Raw genomic sequence first — 17,169 nt, 5'->3', positions numbered from 1 at the left:
GATGATTAAGTCTCAACCAGTGTCATACTGAACTCACCACTTCCCTGTCTCCAGTGAAGCTATTGTTTTTGCAGTGAAGGAGACATTTTGGTGACTTGTGTGGGTAAGCAGAGCTCAATACATAGGTATTTTATCTGACCTGTGTTACTGGTAACTCTAGATTTCTTTATGTCTTTTCTGCATGATCTATTCTTTTCCTGACAAGACATCGCAGTTTAACAGCCCTCATTTTTTTAAGTACTTGAAAGTCTCTATCTGGAAAATCAAAAGGTAAATACAATGATTAAAGATACCTTTTTAAAAAATTCTTTATTCAAACCCTGTCTAGGGGGGTTTGCTTTTGCCAGTGAGTTTACTGAAAATAGTGTAGCCTGCTATTGCATTTAGCTGCTAATGAGCTCAGGTAGTTTGTTTTGGAATGAAAGGCAGAGCAGTGTTACTGGTGTGGCTGTGACAGGGATGTCTTCCCCCGAGCTCTGGGAAGAGTGATACAGCCCTGAGCCTTTTTTCCCCAACAGCAGTTGAATGCAGGTAAGCAGAGAGGGAGAAAAGATGCAGGTGAATGCCTCTCACTCATTCTGTGGCCTCAGGGTGTATCTGTGTGATGTGCCTTTCAGCTGAGAAGAGAAAGTTAGGTATACAGTATACAGCAGCTCCTAACTATTTTCAGGAAAATGAAAATACTGCCTGGTTTCTGAGTTTAGTCCTCAGTGGACTCCTCACTGGATATCCCTTGTATCAGAAGAACTAGATTCTTCTCTTCCTGAAGCCATCTGGCTTTCTAGGTCTTCTGTGGTTTCAGGGCAGGGGATTTAGGGCCATCCTTATGGAAGCAAACATACTGCTCCACAAAATTTGTTGAAATTGCACTAAAAAAACGAAAGAAGGCTTAGGGACTGACATTCTAGAGCCAGGGAAAAAGGTAGGCATGATTTACGACTTTATGAAAATTGCTGGATTTTACAGGTTTTAAAATGAAGACTTTGTGTTTAGTCCATTCCTGTTAAAGCTGAGGAATGGTGTAAAATTGCTGCACTCATAACCTGGTCTTCTGGACTTCCCCAAGCACTCAGCTAGCCGGCTTGAAAGTGGTGGGACCTGGCTCTGAGAGGAGATTACGGTCCAGGCTGTTTCAGCCAAGGGGCTGGTGGCTATTTTGAAAGCAGCAAATAGCACAGAGCTTGAGCCATGGCAGACCCATGGGATTTATGGCATGGCAGAAGAGCAATGGGAGAGAATTGAAATGTAGTTAGTGATATTTTTATGTGGAAAAGAGGAAATGAGATGTAAACAGTATTAGTGTAATACAATTTTCATGTGAGATTAAAAGGAAAGCCAGGATTTGAGAGATTTGGAAATTGCAGTTACAGGATAAGTGATATTTGAAAGGATCCTACTTGATTTGATTAAACTTGAGTTCAAATGTCATTATAGAGATGCATTATTTACAAGTTTTTCAGAGCTTTTGTTTACGCATCCTGAGCTGTGTTCGCATCAAACCCGTGCAGCACAGCTGGGTTGGTGGGGGTCGCTGTTTGGAAGGGAGGTTCCTGAGGAGAACCAGGGTGCTGCACAGAGGAGGGTGCGTGGCTGGCCCGTGACAGTCCCCCCCGCAGGTTGGCCTGCGGCCGGTGTCACCGAGCTGTGCTACGGGCACTGGGCTCCTTCCTGGTTGCCATGATTTCGGATGAGGTGTTAGTCCACTTCTGGTAGTTCCACAAAAAAATGCGTCTGCTGTTAAATTCTGTTCTCTGGCTAGAAGTTTGTTTGGACAGTGCTACATCCCGACCTTTCAATGGCGGTAAGATTTAGAATTTGCTTCTTCAGGTTTTTTGGTTTTCCACTTTCTGTATTTTGCCATCGCTATGGTGAAAGCCCTGTGGTGGGAGCTGTTTGATGCACAGTAATGTGGTCAAATCCTGTATCCTGCCTTTGCTCACATTGGCCTGGCTTCGCTGACCTGACCAGTGCTATGATGATTTCTGTGACACAACGAGCCTTTTATAACCCAAATTTTTGCAAGTGGATTGAGTAACATTTTTAAAGCAATTGGAGTGGAAGATGCTTGATAACTTTAAAAGCCTCCAGTGATTTGTGCGTGAGTCTCTCAGTACTAATGTTGTCTCTGGTTCACAGGTTATGCCAGTTCACTGTTTTCATTTTGCTTCCCAGGGCCTCACTATGTGACACATGAATCATCATTAATAATACAGAGGCTTGTTCGGTAAATCCCTTATGAGGAAGTTTACTGCTCTTATGACATCATGCCAGATCCCCCCTGACAGTGCTGGCATTTTCTCCAAATGCACAAGTCTATTCCCATGTCCCAGCCCCAGTCGTGGGAGATGTTATACCAGCATCTGGCACTGATATCTGTTGTTGACATTTTGGGAATGAGAACATGAGCTATTAGCAAAGATGTTTGCTTGTACCTAATTAATGTTCAATTGTATACCCCTTCCTTTATCAGCACTGCAGCAGCAAACCAGACTTGGCATTATCTTTCACCAGCTAGCTTTAAAACTTAATTATTTCCTGACTCGGTGTTAAAGGCCATGCAGTAAGACTTGCTACCTTAATATAGATTTAATCAAGTTACCAAGCATCAGAGTGACTTGATGGCTCTTTAGCTGAAGTGACTGTATTTATATATCAATAGAGCAAAATTTGGAGTGCCTTTTTTTTTCTGATGCTTTGGCAGGGCACCATGGAAATAAATGGATGGGTGAATGCCTCTTTCAAGAACGGGCTTGGAGAAACATAGGCAATTTTGATTCATTCAGTCAAATTGCGGCATCGTGCAAAAGCACTCAAAACCTTTTTCCAATATTGCAAGAAAGCATCATAACGATGCTGATCAGGTACTTGAGTGAGTGGTTTCAACTGGGTAAGATACAGATACCAGATCATGGACATATCACTAGTGAGAGCATTTTAGCCCTCAGCTTTACCTGAGGCAAGCTATGCCTCCGTGTGTGGGAGGAGGAGAGGGAAAAGAGACACAGAATCAAAAATCATTATTGCTAAGAACACTAGACAACAAATATCGTATGTCTTTGGCTACAGTCTGTCAGTGGCATGACTGTAGAGGGGTACACAGCATACAGGTAATTATACTTGAACCTTAACAGAGCAATGAAGCAGGTAGCTGACATATTCTAATATTTTCATAATAACTTCTTTTTGCGAGTGATCTTTGCAACTGTGTTTTGAAATCTAAAATTATTTCAAAAGATTTGAATGCACAGTGAGTTACCCTGAGGAATAATGGCTACAGAGGGTTTCTTCTTTGGAGAACCTAATTTAAATGTAGCATGATGTACCTGCTAAAATGATTTTAAGTAGTCTCAGCTTGGTTTGCATTGGGATCGTGTGTTAGCCCTTTCTTCCTTGCCATTCAGTACAAAGTTCAGCCTATGAGTAATAATGCACTTCAATAATTCACGGAGCAAAGGTATGCTGCTGACCTCATTACTAAAGATGATGTCCTGGTGTACTGGTTTTTTGGCTTACTGTTTTGAAATAATCTTTGTGTGTTTGAATTTTTTATCACCATGAAAATTAGAGACTGGTTGGGAGAGGTGGCCATTTGAGGATACTTTTATAGCACTGACTTTTAAACCCAGCCAGCAACAGCTCTGGTGACTGTTGGTTTTGCCAACAACAAAAACCTTTAGACTTGTGGTTGTAATGTGAAGAATATTCATGATAGATGTCCAGATTTATTTTACTTAAAACCCAGACATCGTTAAACCTGAATTTCAAGTATGAAGGACTAGCATGCTACACCACCGCACTTTTTTTTAATCTGGACCACATTTTTAGGAGAAACCAGATTTTTGGATGAGCTCAGACACCTTAGCAAAGACTAGATTTTCGAAAGAATTTAGCAGGCTGGTGGCTGAGATTGTTTCACAAATCACCCCCTGTTAGCACAGCAGGGACTGCTGAGTACTTACCAATTTGGAAAAACATCTCCTAATTTAAGAAACGAATCTTTTATCAGAAGTTATGTGGTTTTTGGTTTTTTTTTTTTTTAAAGGGGCTGTCTTTAACTCATCAAATTATGGATAAGAGGAGGAAAAAAGCCTTAAACATACTGCATTATGTCATTTATATTTGATGAAACTGTTGCAGGAAATCTTTTCTTACCAGAGGCTTCCTCAGAAGGTTCATTCATCATCAGATATTGTAAACTGGACAGTAAGCAGATTAGCAGCAACTGGTGTTCTCTTTCTTTAAAAGTTATCTGTGTCCTTTCTGTATCCATCTGAACAAGTGTTGAAAAAGCAAAACCCTTGAGAGGTAGTAATATAATCATAACAAATTCTACATAGACCAGTAACCTCAAAATTCTGTTTCATGTGGGTCAATTACCTTAAAGCCTAATTTTGTGCAGAAAGCTTAGCAGCTGACCTAGAAGAGCTTTATCTGTGAGCCTCCATTTTTTCTTATGCTGAGTAGGGGTGACTTTGCTCGCTAAGCTCCCTTGTGAGTATTGCCCTATGGAAATACTAAGTGTTGTTGCTATGACGGCCTGAATGCAAGACAAGTTTTTTCCACCTCAGAAATCAGTGTATGAAAAAAATACACTTGGCTACAAATTTATGGACTGCATTAAGTCCTACCGATGCCAAAGGCTAAAGCTACCCAGCGTAGGTACAGTCACATAAAGGTCTGCCAAGTGTTTAAGGCATTTATGTTGATACTTTCTTGGTATCCGTGCTTCACCAAAGGATCCAGGACATCTTAGCCATGCACTTATTCCCATCCAAATGCAAGGCCAGATTTAGGCTCATGCAGTCTGAGCCAGCGTCATGATCAAGGCAGATTTGGTACCAGAGTCTAGCAGACAGACCACAAATGAACTAGGAAGGTGGTTAGAAGGAAGTCGCCTAGGGCGGGGTTATGCTTGCTTTTGGGGTGATGGACTTGTGAAATCCTATGTAGGGCTGGGGAGGGGAGAAGTAGGCTGAGGGGGGTCTACATGTGTTGAGGTGTGAGGCATCTGGGGATATGTGTGGTATTGGAGAACTTCTAGGTGCCATTTGATTGATCAATTTTCATTTTGTAAAAGTATATTTTTAGCTTTTACTTTTATCTTTTAAAAAATAAGAGTGACCTGAGATTAGAAGCTGCCTTAAATTGAGTCACTGCAAAATTTATTTTTGTTATTAAAACTGCAGTACAAACATTTTCATTTCTTACACATTCTGTGCCAAATTATGCAGCACAGTGCAGTAAATTTGAGAGATTCTAGGGATTAGCATTAGGCAAATAAAAGAAGCTTGAAAGAGCTGGTTCTGTTTTTTATCATGGTTTAACATCAGTCATATCTTCTTTCCTTGTAAGTTAGAGCTGACTGTGTAACACTATTGTCATCCACAAGGGATCTTGAGACTAGCATTACAGATTTAACATGCTCAGGGAAACCAATACCAAGCTATCAACCGATACATGACACTAATACAGGGTTCACTTTTACACTCAACCGAAGGGAGAGAGAGACGGATTGTTCCAAGTTTAGACAAGCTGTAAAATCCTTTACTAGTAGGTACTGCACTGGCCAGCCCTTGAGACTATTCTAATTGCTTTACATCTGTACAAAGGTTCCTTGTAATCGGGCTTTCTGCCTCCATTTGTCTTCTTTTCAGCCTCTTAGTAAAGGCCTTAATTGGTCTTAGTGGGGCTTTTTTCAGTTAGCGCTACCATACCTTAAAGGCTGAACAAGTACCAGACGTTACCTGGGGGGGAATGGAGGGAGTAGAGGAAAGACATCAATACTTCTTTACCTTTAACACTGTAATTAATGGGCTCAGAGCAAGGAACAGATTTGGAGAAATTTTAGCTCTTTGGGGGATTTAGAGACAGATCAGACAAAACAGAGCAGGGTGGAATTCTCTAGAATTTCTTCCTGCTTCATTTCTCTGCGAACAATCATTAGCCTTGTAATTGTCTCCTGGTAAACTGCTGTATCAGGTTCCATTTTGTCCTCTTTAGAGGATCGAGTTGCCTTTAAATCAATAGTTTGAAGTACTGGGGGATGTATGTGAAAGGAAGTGCCCTCTAATTTCTGTTTCTTAGCTACTAATTATTTAATAATACATTTTATTGCCTATTAAAATGTGGCATAACTTGCTTGTCAGCAAAACTGGATGGAACATAATCATTTGAGGAGAAGGATAATTGGCACTTTCGCAGATGGCTTTTATTGCAAGCCTGGTTTGTTGTTATAGAAGGAGTTTCTTGCCAGGTTTCCTTGCAGTCTTTTCAGACTGGTCAGTGTTACAAGTGAGTTGCTGCAACGCAGCTCAGACTTTCAAATGTGGCATATCGAGAATTCAGGGTGGACTTGGTTTTCTGATGTAAAAGCTGCTGTGGTGCATGGAGAGTTTCTTCCTTCCACACTTGTCTTTTTAAGAACCCTCGTGGTTTTTAATACCGCGCTGCAATTTAATCTGGTTACTAGATATAGCAAAATAGGAGAATTTATTTGGCTAACTGATTAATGGAGGTAGGTGAAACTGGGCCGGGGGGGGTTGCCTTGCAATTTATTTTTTTTAATTATTTTTCTTGGTTCAATCAGAAATGCATGTGTGCTTTTGGCTGAGCTCTATATACCTTATACAGTGAGTAGATACAATGACACACTGGGCATTCTGCAGAATTTGCCCTAAAGTTTAATAGCTTTAAACAAATAATTGGGAGGTTGACTTCGAGATCCTTGTCATTGTTAGAATGAACGGCTAGAAAATTTTAAGAAGGAGCTGCCTTGGCCAGAGGACAGATACAAGAAGTGCTGTGCTGCAGGCACCCGTTCTGGTGGTCGCTGGAGGTGTTGCCTCTCCCAAGGTGCTGAGCTCTCCGGGCAGTTACTGCTGGTAGGGGTCGGGCGGGTTGAAGAGTACGTGTGGAGCTGAGGCGCTGGGTGAATTTTGCAATAGGGATCCTGCGATTTGTGTGAGGGGAACGGACCAGACGCTCCTCAAGGATCACTGATAGACAAGAGTCTCTTCCTTAGCTTTCCAACAACCAGACTTTCCAGGGTGACCTTAGTATTCCTTTCTGTTTCTTCTGAGGGAATGATCATGTTGTATAGGAGCAATCTGGTTTATGTTTATTTTAAATTAAATGAAGAAGAGACTGGGAACAGGCTGTTTCTTATTAAATACTCCTGCAGTTAAATTCTGTTGTTTATTTTTTCTCCTGGGGAATGCTTTTATTTGTAAAAAAAGCGTTCCCTTTTCTGTCATTGTTTGTGTTTTATGTACAATGAACTGGTCTTGTTTGTGGAAAGGTTTTTTAGCCTAGCGCTCGTGACAGATCCTGCTTCAGGGCTGCACCAGCATCACAGTCGATCCCCTGCTCACTAATCCAGGTTCTTCCCTCTAATGGCTTCATTGCAAGTTAGAGCAGTATTTCCATTTTCTGAAAAAGAGCTTTAGATTGAGTGTTAGCCTTGTTCTTTGGAGAAATGTTAGAAATTCGGGGATGGCATTGTGCGTTTCTTCAGAGTACCAGAAGTATGTCTGAACACTGTAGTCCAATTTACATGGTCAAAAACAGCACATACGAGATTCAGCGTCTTCATGGTAAATGTTTTTCATAATCTCTCCAAATTGTCTCTTTTCATCATGGCAGTCAAAGAATAAAATCAGAGATACTGATATTCTTGCCCACAGCAATTACCTGTGAAGTGAGTGCTATGCAATCAGCCCCTTATGGAAGAGAGTGCCACTCACTGTTAATGCAGGTACCAGAAACTAGTCCTTAAAGGAGATGACTAATTTACCTGGAAACCATTTGTGTTTCATTTGTGATGATAGTCCTGGAGTTGCCCATTTCAGAAAGCAGTTGTGCTGGTAGGCAGCCAACTGTCAACATTGGTTCAGTGGCACCTGCAAATTGACTGCTCAAGTCTTGAATAGGTGGCCGTGGTACAGATAAGAAGAGGTGGATAGGATGAAAAAATAGTTTTCATGTGCCTGTTGATGATTGAAATATGAACAAGTAAATCCAAGAAATACTGTCTTTGCTGGGTTTTAGCTGCATGTGCTAATGAGGCAAGCAACATCTCTTGGGGTCAACAGAAATCTCTTGTTGTGATTGTAATAGACTCACTGTGCATGTAGACAAGATGGAAAATTGATCCAGTACACTTCAGTGAGAGTTAAGTGAACGGAACATTGTTAACTTGACAGCATTTTGAAGAATTCAGATATGAGGACTTTGCTTTAATGTTATATATTGAAAATTTGCTCTCAGATCTGGCTCAAAGTTTCTCTGCAGTATAGGCAAGTTTTAATTTTATTGCCCCTAAGATGAGGAGCAGGTATTTGAATTTGTCCATCATCTTTAGTGACTGCAGTTTCATAGATGTGCCTGGTGAGTGTTCAGAGTAGGTGGCAGGCAGTTGAGTTTCAGATGTGGTTGATAAGGGAGCAGGAAGATGCAGGGTCCCAGGGCCGTGCTGGGTTGATACCTGGGATTTCCGAGGACTCGTACTGATAGTATCTTTCTTTCCCTTGTCTGTCTGCTCCGTATCCCATGCATGCTACTCCCTGTTTCTAACATTTTGACCTTGCTGGGCCTCTGTAATGGGGAATTCTTACTGCAGTGAGGATGCAGTGGTCATTGGCCCAGTCCCAGCATTAAACTGGAAACCTGGGGCAAAGCAGCTCTCTTCTGCCAGGGGGATGAAAGATGTGCCTTGCCTGCATCCAGCCCATTCCCTCTGTGACACAGTGATGGCGATTCATCCTCCACCATTAAGATAAGTACCTCATTCTCAGTGGTGGTTCACTCAACCTTTCTCTTTCCATTGATTATAGAAGGAACCTCAAGATGATCTACACTAAACGCTATTAGGTGGCTAAAGTTAGATGGGAAAATCTGCTTCCTGGCAATTAGAAATGAGCTTATAGCTTCTGGAACAGCATCAGCCCAAAGAAATCCCTGAACAGAACAAAAAAGTGGAATATGGGTTTCACAGGACAGTCATGAACAGTAAAACCAGTACGCTACTGGGAAATAACATGGCTGAATATACTGGATGAGGAGTGTCTGCGGGGTGAAGTGCCAGCATCACAACGTGCTTTGGATTCCTGTAAAGTACATGCTTTTAAATTTCACTGGCATATAATGTTAAAAAAAAAATAATTTAAAAAGAATCCTTAATGAACATGGTGCTGTCATTAAAAACTCTTTTAGCAAAAAGTATTTCTGTTGGCTTCATTTGCATTAGTGAGGAGGGTTATTAAGCTTTGTGATCATATCCTCTGCACCGTCCGTAAAGGTTGAGGTACCAGCCGTGCAAGCAGAACATAGGAGCGGATGTACCTCCTGCTTAGATCTTCAGGAGGTTATGGCACTAAGGAATCTCAGGGCCAGATCTAATAGCACAGATCGAGTGCCATTCATTTTAATGAGTGATACCAGTTAACAGGAGCAAGGATGTATCCCCGAGCCTTTTGGGGCAACATGAAAGGTGAATGCAGCCCTCTTCACAACGTTGGGGAAAGAGGTGTCAGTGTTAGATATCAAAGAGGGAAGAGAAGCTTGTTGGTCTTTGGCTTTGCTGCCCACCTCTTCTGGGCTGGGTTGTTTTCACAGCTGTACTCATTATATTGTAGAAGTATAGTGTGGTATATAGTCATATATATCTGACTTTATATATGGTTAGATATACATAGTGTGTGTGTATATATATATAGTTGTCACCTAATTTGAGGCATGTAGATTTTCACTGGGTTGTCTCTGCATGCTGACCACTTCGAGGATGCAGATTAGGAAAGTTTTGGGGTTTGGAGTTTTTGTTTTTACCACAAGACAAACATATTCCTTAAACTAGTCTTATTAAGGTGATATTTGAGGAAAGAAATATAAATTTACATGGCTTTCAGAAATAAAAGCCAAAATATGCTTAATTGGATCAAGATAAAATGACAAGTGTGTGAGGTTTAGCAACATGTAATATCTGTTAGAAACACTGGGTGACAGACAATAGAAAACAGCACTCACTGCCCGAGTGACATTTTTATACAATGGAAGACAAGAACTTGGCAGCACCTTCACTTTAACATGGCTCTGTATATACTGATATTTAAGCAAACAGTTCAATTAACTGTGGTCGCCCTTCATCTGTTGGAGCTTTGTTAGTGTTATTTCCTGTTTAGTTAATCTCAAAATTTTATTCCAAAATCCCAGACCAATTAGGCAGACTATCAAAACATTTGGCTTTAAAGTAAATCAAAGAATGTGAAGTGGCTTTTTGTGCCAATTTTTGTTTCTAGGTCAGGCAGGTTTTTGCCAGGTTTTATAAGTTTTGAGATGTGTTTGAAATCACCAGCTGAGACTATAGGCCTATGCAGCATCTATCAGAAACTGATGTCTCCCTTTTGGTACATGTTGGAAACAGCAACAACATTCTTAATCAAACTTATATTAAACCAAGCCAAGGGAAGCAGTGCTCGTTTTGCGTTTGGAAGACCTGGATTTTGCAGTGAACTTGGGGGTGTATTCAGATTCTCAGGGGAATGGGCAGAGATTTTAATTCCCTAACAGTGCCTGAAACAGTCAATCCATGGAGCAAGTGGAGGTCAGATGTCAAGACAGGCAGCTGCCGAGAGACAAGGAAGAGAAATAATAGGAGGGAAGGAAAAAAAACCCCACCATCAAAGTGAACTGATTCACCATGTGAAGTTAAGTGAACTATATTACAACAGACATACTGTCTGGAAGAACTAATTGCTCATGTGGTTAGGTAAGTCAGGTCTACCTGAGACCTTCTTGACTCTGGAAGCTATTAAATAGAACAGAACTTGCTAAAAGCAGAGAACTTCAAAAACAGGAGCTTTACTTTGAGATAACTTTTTATTTTCTCCCTCCTTTCTCTCCCCTCCCTTAAAGGAGACATTACTGATTTAGAGCAGATTTTAACAGCTTTTTGGCAACACAGAAGACTATTCTGTAGTCTGAAGTGATTATTGTGGAAGCCCTGCTGATCTTTTCCTGAAAAGTCCAGAACCACAGAAATTTCTTAGCATATTAAAAAAAGAAGACAATCTATGTGTTGTGCAAGCTTTGAATCTGCTCCATAAAGCATTTTCTTTGTCATTAACACAGACATGACTCATTTCTTGTAACACAACATTTGACATTTATGTTGGTATCAATTAAAAATGGGTGAAGTAGTTCTGGCAAAAACAGCCGGCTTGAAAGTGTCAAGTGAGCAGAGTGTACTTCTCTTTTAGTATTCAGAATTAAAAAATCTACATAGCTTTGGAAGGAGTGGGGAATGGGACAAAATAAGTGTTCATCCATACATGTACTTTGACTCAGATCAGAAATGGATGTCATAATCACACCTATAGAATTCCTCCTAAATAAAAAAGCTTAAGTCATGCAATTGTATGTGATTTCTGAAAGCGTAGCACTTGAAATCATGTCATTTAAATTCACCTGACGGAATATATAAATCTAGGAATCAAACTTTCAGCATCAATGTCTGACTGGAATCACTATGATAGAGAATTCTTAGCACATTTTTAGTTTTTCTGTGACACAGTAATGGTAAGTGTTCTTGTGAATGGCCATTTGTTGCAATTTTCTGGTCCAAAGATAAGCTAGTAAGAATACCAAAATGAGAAAAAATAAGAGTAATACAGCAAAATGGAGAGCATCAAAGGCTTAAGAAAATAATTTGGCATTAGACAACTGGTACAGACTAAGTTTGATTTCTTGCCAGATTTTTATATACAGCCTGAGTCTGAAAATTCCAGTAAACTCTCCCATACTTATTTTTACTCTTTGACATGAGGAAAGTGTTTTGTTTCATTGAGGTCAATGAGTGTATCAGAATTATGCCCAGTTCCTTGTAAAGGGGAGAATACATGAAGGGGCATTTTCCTGTGATTTCAAGGGAAAAATAGGATAAATGGTGTGAGGATTTTGGAGATATCCCATTCCTTATATTAATGCATATGGTAGGTTGCTTTTGAACAAAGTTTTCCAGGAAGTGACAAGTTCTTAATTTTAAAAAAGGTACATTTACTTATTGTTGTGGTTTAACCTCAGCTGGCAACTAAGACACACACAGCCGCTCGCTCACTTCCCCCGGTGGGACGGGGGAGCGAAACAGAAGAGTAAAAGTGACAAAACTTCTGGGTCGAGATAAAGAAGTTTAATAGGTAAAGCAAAAGCTGTGCACACAAGCAAATCAAACCAAGGAATTCACTCCCCACTTCCCATGGGCAGGCAGGTGCTCAGCCATCCCCAGGACAGCGGGGCTCCCTCACGCCTAACGGTGACTTGGGCAGACAAACGCCATCGCTCCGAACGTCCCCCCTTCCTCCTTCCCCAGCTTTCCATGCCGAGCGTGACGCCCTACGGCCTGGGATATCCCTTTGGGCAGTTGGGGTCAGCTGTCCCGGCTGTGTCCCCTCCCGACTCCTTGTGCACCCCCAGCCCCTCGCGGGTGGGGTGGGGTGAGAGGCAGGAAAGGCCTTGGCTCTGTGTAAGCCCTGCTCAGCGATAACTAAAACATCCCTCTGTTACCAACACTGCTTCCAGCACAAATCCAAACCATAACCCCAGACCAGCTACTGTGAAGGAAATTAACTCTACCCCAGCCCAAACCAGCGTACTCATGTAAGGTATATTTTCTGTGAGTACTCATAAGTTTAGAAAGCAGCTTCTTAAAGTAAATATTTGAAAACAGTGAAAAACTTTTCTATTATATGTCTCTGGGTTCGTTAGGCATCCTAGGAATGTAAGAGTACATAGGTTTTATTTCCCTTTCAGCTCAGAGAAGAGTATTTTCCCTACTGTGCAGAGTTTGAACAGTGAAATTGAGATTACAAGCAAAAAGTAATAAATACACTTAAAGCTTTTCTGGTTTTCAGTACATAGAGGCTATGGAGATTGTAGAAACTTTGTTGTACAATTGTAAACTGTACTGAACCAAATAGTTGCACTAGTCATCAGTATGAAACAAAATAGATTTTCAACTTGCCAAAGTCCGTAACTGAATAAGGAAGATAGGAGTCGTGATTTTTAGTTTTTTCCTAGAAAACACAATGTGTGATTTCCTTTTAACGTTGAACACCTCTAGACACAGGTTGAGTGGATGATCTGCTAGTTGTTCACTCTGTAAATAGTCCTTTTATTGAAGTGATCAAGTTCTCTTGACATGAAGTTGAGAGACAAAACGAATACCATGAGATGGTTTTTCATAGTGCAAGTAAATATGTTTTATATGTGAGTTTTTATCCCTTCTACCTAACCTTGACAGCACATTAAAATTCCGTTAAAATTAGCTTGTACTGAAGCACATCACTTGTCTCAAAGAAGGATTAACATTCTGGATTTTATGTCTATTTTTATTAGTAAGGTAGTGAATTGCTATCCAGTTTAGATATCCAATCAATATTATAATTCAGCCATTAAAGCTAATGTATTTTTATATCATACGTTTTGACCCAGTCCCAAAGGCCAAGAGAAAACAGGACAGGTAATTCTGTAATATGAATAAAAGAGTAAAAACTAAAATCTCGAGGCATGTATATAATACATATGGACCATGACCCACCAAAATGGAAAGAAAACAGAACGAGAGAAAAGGAAGCTAACAGATTGTATCCAGTCATCAAAAAAACCCCAAGCAAAGGAACTTGTAGTCAATCATGAGATCATTAACATTCAAATAGAGCAGGCAGTTTCTTTTTCATAATGAGATAACATACACACAAGAAATAGAGATTTTTAGGTTTTTTTTTCCTTTTCTATTCATCAAGAAATTTTGGTGAAGGTAGAGCTGGAGATGAAAAAATTTCCTGAAGCACTAGGGAATTTAGGTGTTTCTAAGTCTGGTATCCTCAGAATCAGCAAAAGAAATAGGTGGGGTAATTACCTTTATTCATTCCATGCATCAGCAGACTTTCATCAGCAGGTGCTTAACGGTGCTATGTACTCTTAATTATTGATCTTACCATTTAAGTAATAAGACATGTGGAAGTGGGCACTATTATCTAGTAATTGACCATATTGGAGGGTTGACAAGATGCTAAGAGTGTTTAACATATAGATAAGATCAGTTATAAGATAATGCTTTCTACTGGAGCGAGCTGGCGTAAGTAGGAAACTTGCTTTTAGGGTATTTATCAAGCAAGAATCCTAGGACAGAACCATGACAGTTTTTCTGTGGATAGACTTAGGGTAAATGTAAGTTCACAGGAACTGGATATCTAAATAAGGTGGAATGATGGGACTGATACAATTCCCACAAGTGATATAAAATAATTAGCTTAAAAGAGAGTGAATGAAGAAAATACAAGTTCCTGGTTTTAAGACATTTGTAGTTTTTGTGATTAAGTTACTTTTCAGAAACTAATAATTTTTCCACAAAGGAAAGTGAAAGCAGAGCATCTTTTTATCAGAAGGCTGATAAGAAGGGTGCCAAGCTCTTAAAAAAGGAAAGGAAGAACCCTCGTTCAAATAAGCAACTGAAGATAATGTGTAGCCTCAGCCGGGAGTATTTCTGTGTGCTGAAACCCCTTGCCAGAGCTCTGCTGATTTCATAAGAGCATTTCAGGAATATGGTTATTAGTGCGTTGAGAACTTCTATTGTTTGGATTTAGGGTCTTGAATTTCAGATTCTCTGATAGAGGATCAAGAAGAACTGGAGATGACAGATATGATCAGCACCATCACCCACCAGAATGGAGGTGAATTAGGGAAAGCAAGGAAGATCAATAGAGAAACTCAAATTCAGGTATACAGAAAACAGCGTTTTCAGGGAACTGTCATTTTGGATGCCACATCCTAATTCCCTTCATTTTCTCAGTGCCTTTCTGAAAGAAAAACTACTAAGTGAATGCTGGTAGAAATAAAGCCCTGCTTCCTGGACCTGAAATGAAAATACCTCCAGCTGTCTGACCAGCAAAGAATTTACAATCATGGCATGACTTGAATCAGTAAAAATGAATCCTGTTAGGTGGTTCTATTTCTGTCTCACATACATTCTACAAATGAGGATTTGGGAGTGTTCAAAGGTTGTTCCCTATGTTTCGTTTTATTTTCCTTTGAAAAGTAGTTTCACACTATCCTCAAAGTGATTTAATTTATAGAAAGTTATCATATACAACTTTTAAGATGTGAGAATTGGGGGATAAAAAACATATTAAGGCAATGTATTTTCATGAGTTTATATATAAAAGTTACAGTGTTTTGCTTATATTGGTTTTCTTCTTGCAATATATGAACCAAAAAATGGCTCTTGCTTTGGTTCTCATTTCCCATTTTATACAGAACATTTGGAACAAAACTACTCTGCCATCTTTGATTAGCACTCACAGGCATAAAGACAGCTTCTGAACAGAGTGATGTATTCTTTCTTGAAGCTCATCTGTTGTTTTGCTTCAAGTCCTGGGCAGAGAGATGCACGTGGCTGTAAGCTCCAAACTCAACTCTCCATGCTCCTCCCTGCAAGCTCGACATTGCTGTTTGTCCCCTCTCTGTAACTGTGGATAGAGCTCTTTGGAGAGTCTGAGGCATTTTGTCTTGCAGGTAATACATTGATTAAAACTCTATTTCAGCTTAAGAATGGGATATAAAAATGTAATTTTTTTTTTTTTTCCCCAAATGGAAAACTTCAAATGCTCAAACTAGAAATCTCCAAACAGGAAACTACAGTATGGTTGCAACAAAACATTGGCTATTCTAAAAAATTGCCTTTTTCTTTTCCTTCATCACTTTATCAGAAAGTAGGACAATATCACTCTGATAGCCACTGTCCTGTGGTCAGCTTTCTTTGGGATAAATGTCTTTAGTTAGTGGACTCATTCATCTTGGATTACTGTTGTGAGGGAAGGGAACATAGACTTGGCCTCCATGCTGCTGTTTATTTTGTAAGTGTGGTCGAGGAGGATCCTATCTTAATGCCACTGTCTCCACTGTGTGCGAACCCTTTTGGACTGCAGGAGGTATGTCCTTTATGCTCGTACACAAGAATCTGACTGTAATGAACCTGTAATTTAGGATGACTTGAGAATGCCAGATCACATTGGTGTGGTGGGGTGTATGTTGTCAATGCAGTGACTAGCTGGATTAGTTGAGTTTCTGGTAGTCACAGGAGAAGAACCTTTCACAGGGTTTCACCTTTCTTAAAGAGGGGAGAGAGAGAAAGAGCAGGTAACAGTAATGATCATTTCTCTCTTACTGCATTCAGTCTAACTATTTTTACAGATGAATCATGCCTTCATTATCCCCGTTATACGTCAAGCAAGTAGCACGAGTAAGAATGAAATCAAGATGTTTCTGGTTCCTTGTTTAGGATTTTAGTTAGGGATGCCTTAAATTTCCCTGGTTAAATATTGATTTTATGTCTATAATGCTTTAATTTCTTGAGGTTTTCCCTGATGTTGCTGACGGCAAGTTCACAGGTTGACTTCGTGGTGCTCTTGTAATTAACCCATGAAGATTAAAATTAGTGTCATTATCACTGTAAAAGCTAATTGGTGCCTGGCTTAGTCAGTAGTCCAGCAGTAAGCAATTTGGGCAGATGTCCAGTATTGCTACACTGATGCATGCACTGGGTAATCCTAAATGTCTTTCTTGGAACGGTTTTATTTTTCTGTAGCAATCGAATATATTGTATTCTTATTTTCGTGAGAAATTAGTGGCTTCATTTAAGAACTATAATCTGTCACTTGAATTGCTGTCAATTAGTTGTAAAATTTCAATAACCGGTGTCTCCAGAAGGGGAAGGCCCCCTTTGACCCCCTTTCCAGTCTACAAACCTAATCTGAACCTGTTAGTATCTAACACACTGAGTGCCCGTACAGCACTGTGAGACCCAAGGGATTAATCTGCTGGATATAGACTGGTTTGTCCTCTGAGAAACACTGCATTTAAAAAAAAAAAAAAAAAAAAAAGAAAGAAAGAAAAAGCGTCTGCTGATGAAAGTAGCTGTCAAATTAGCAGGTCTAGAAGTTGTGTGTATTGTTATGAGCTGCTCAAGTTCACACCAGAGCGACCCAACCCCATCCGTCTTTCTCAGTTTACATTTTAATTGGCTTGTAGTTAAGTTTTTTAAACACTGTGAGACTGCTGACATACACTGTAATATCATGTGAATAATTTATAGGAGCTGTTCGAGATGAGCTTTTTTTT

General features: G+C 40.0%; 1 protein-coding gene across 7 annotated transcripts in view; it reads left to right on the top strand.

Moving 5' to 3' along the window:
- AUTS2 (activator of transcription and developmental regulator AUTS2) overlaps nt 1-17,169 on the top strand; it is a 795,956-nt gene that overhangs the window by 496,294 nt on the left and 282,493 nt on the right. The window lies entirely within an intron of this gene.

Source organism: Strix uralensis, chromosome 20 (genome assembly GCF_047716275.1).
Source record: "Strix uralensis isolate ZFMK-TIS-50842 chromosome 20, bStrUra1, whole genome shotgun sequence".
Classification (NCBI taxonomy): Eukaryota; Metazoa; Chordata; class Aves; order Strigiformes; family Strigidae; genus Strix; species Strix uralensis.
The sequence above is the reverse complement of the archived record's forward strand: the minus strand, read 5'-3'. Positions and strand labels throughout refer to the sequence as shown.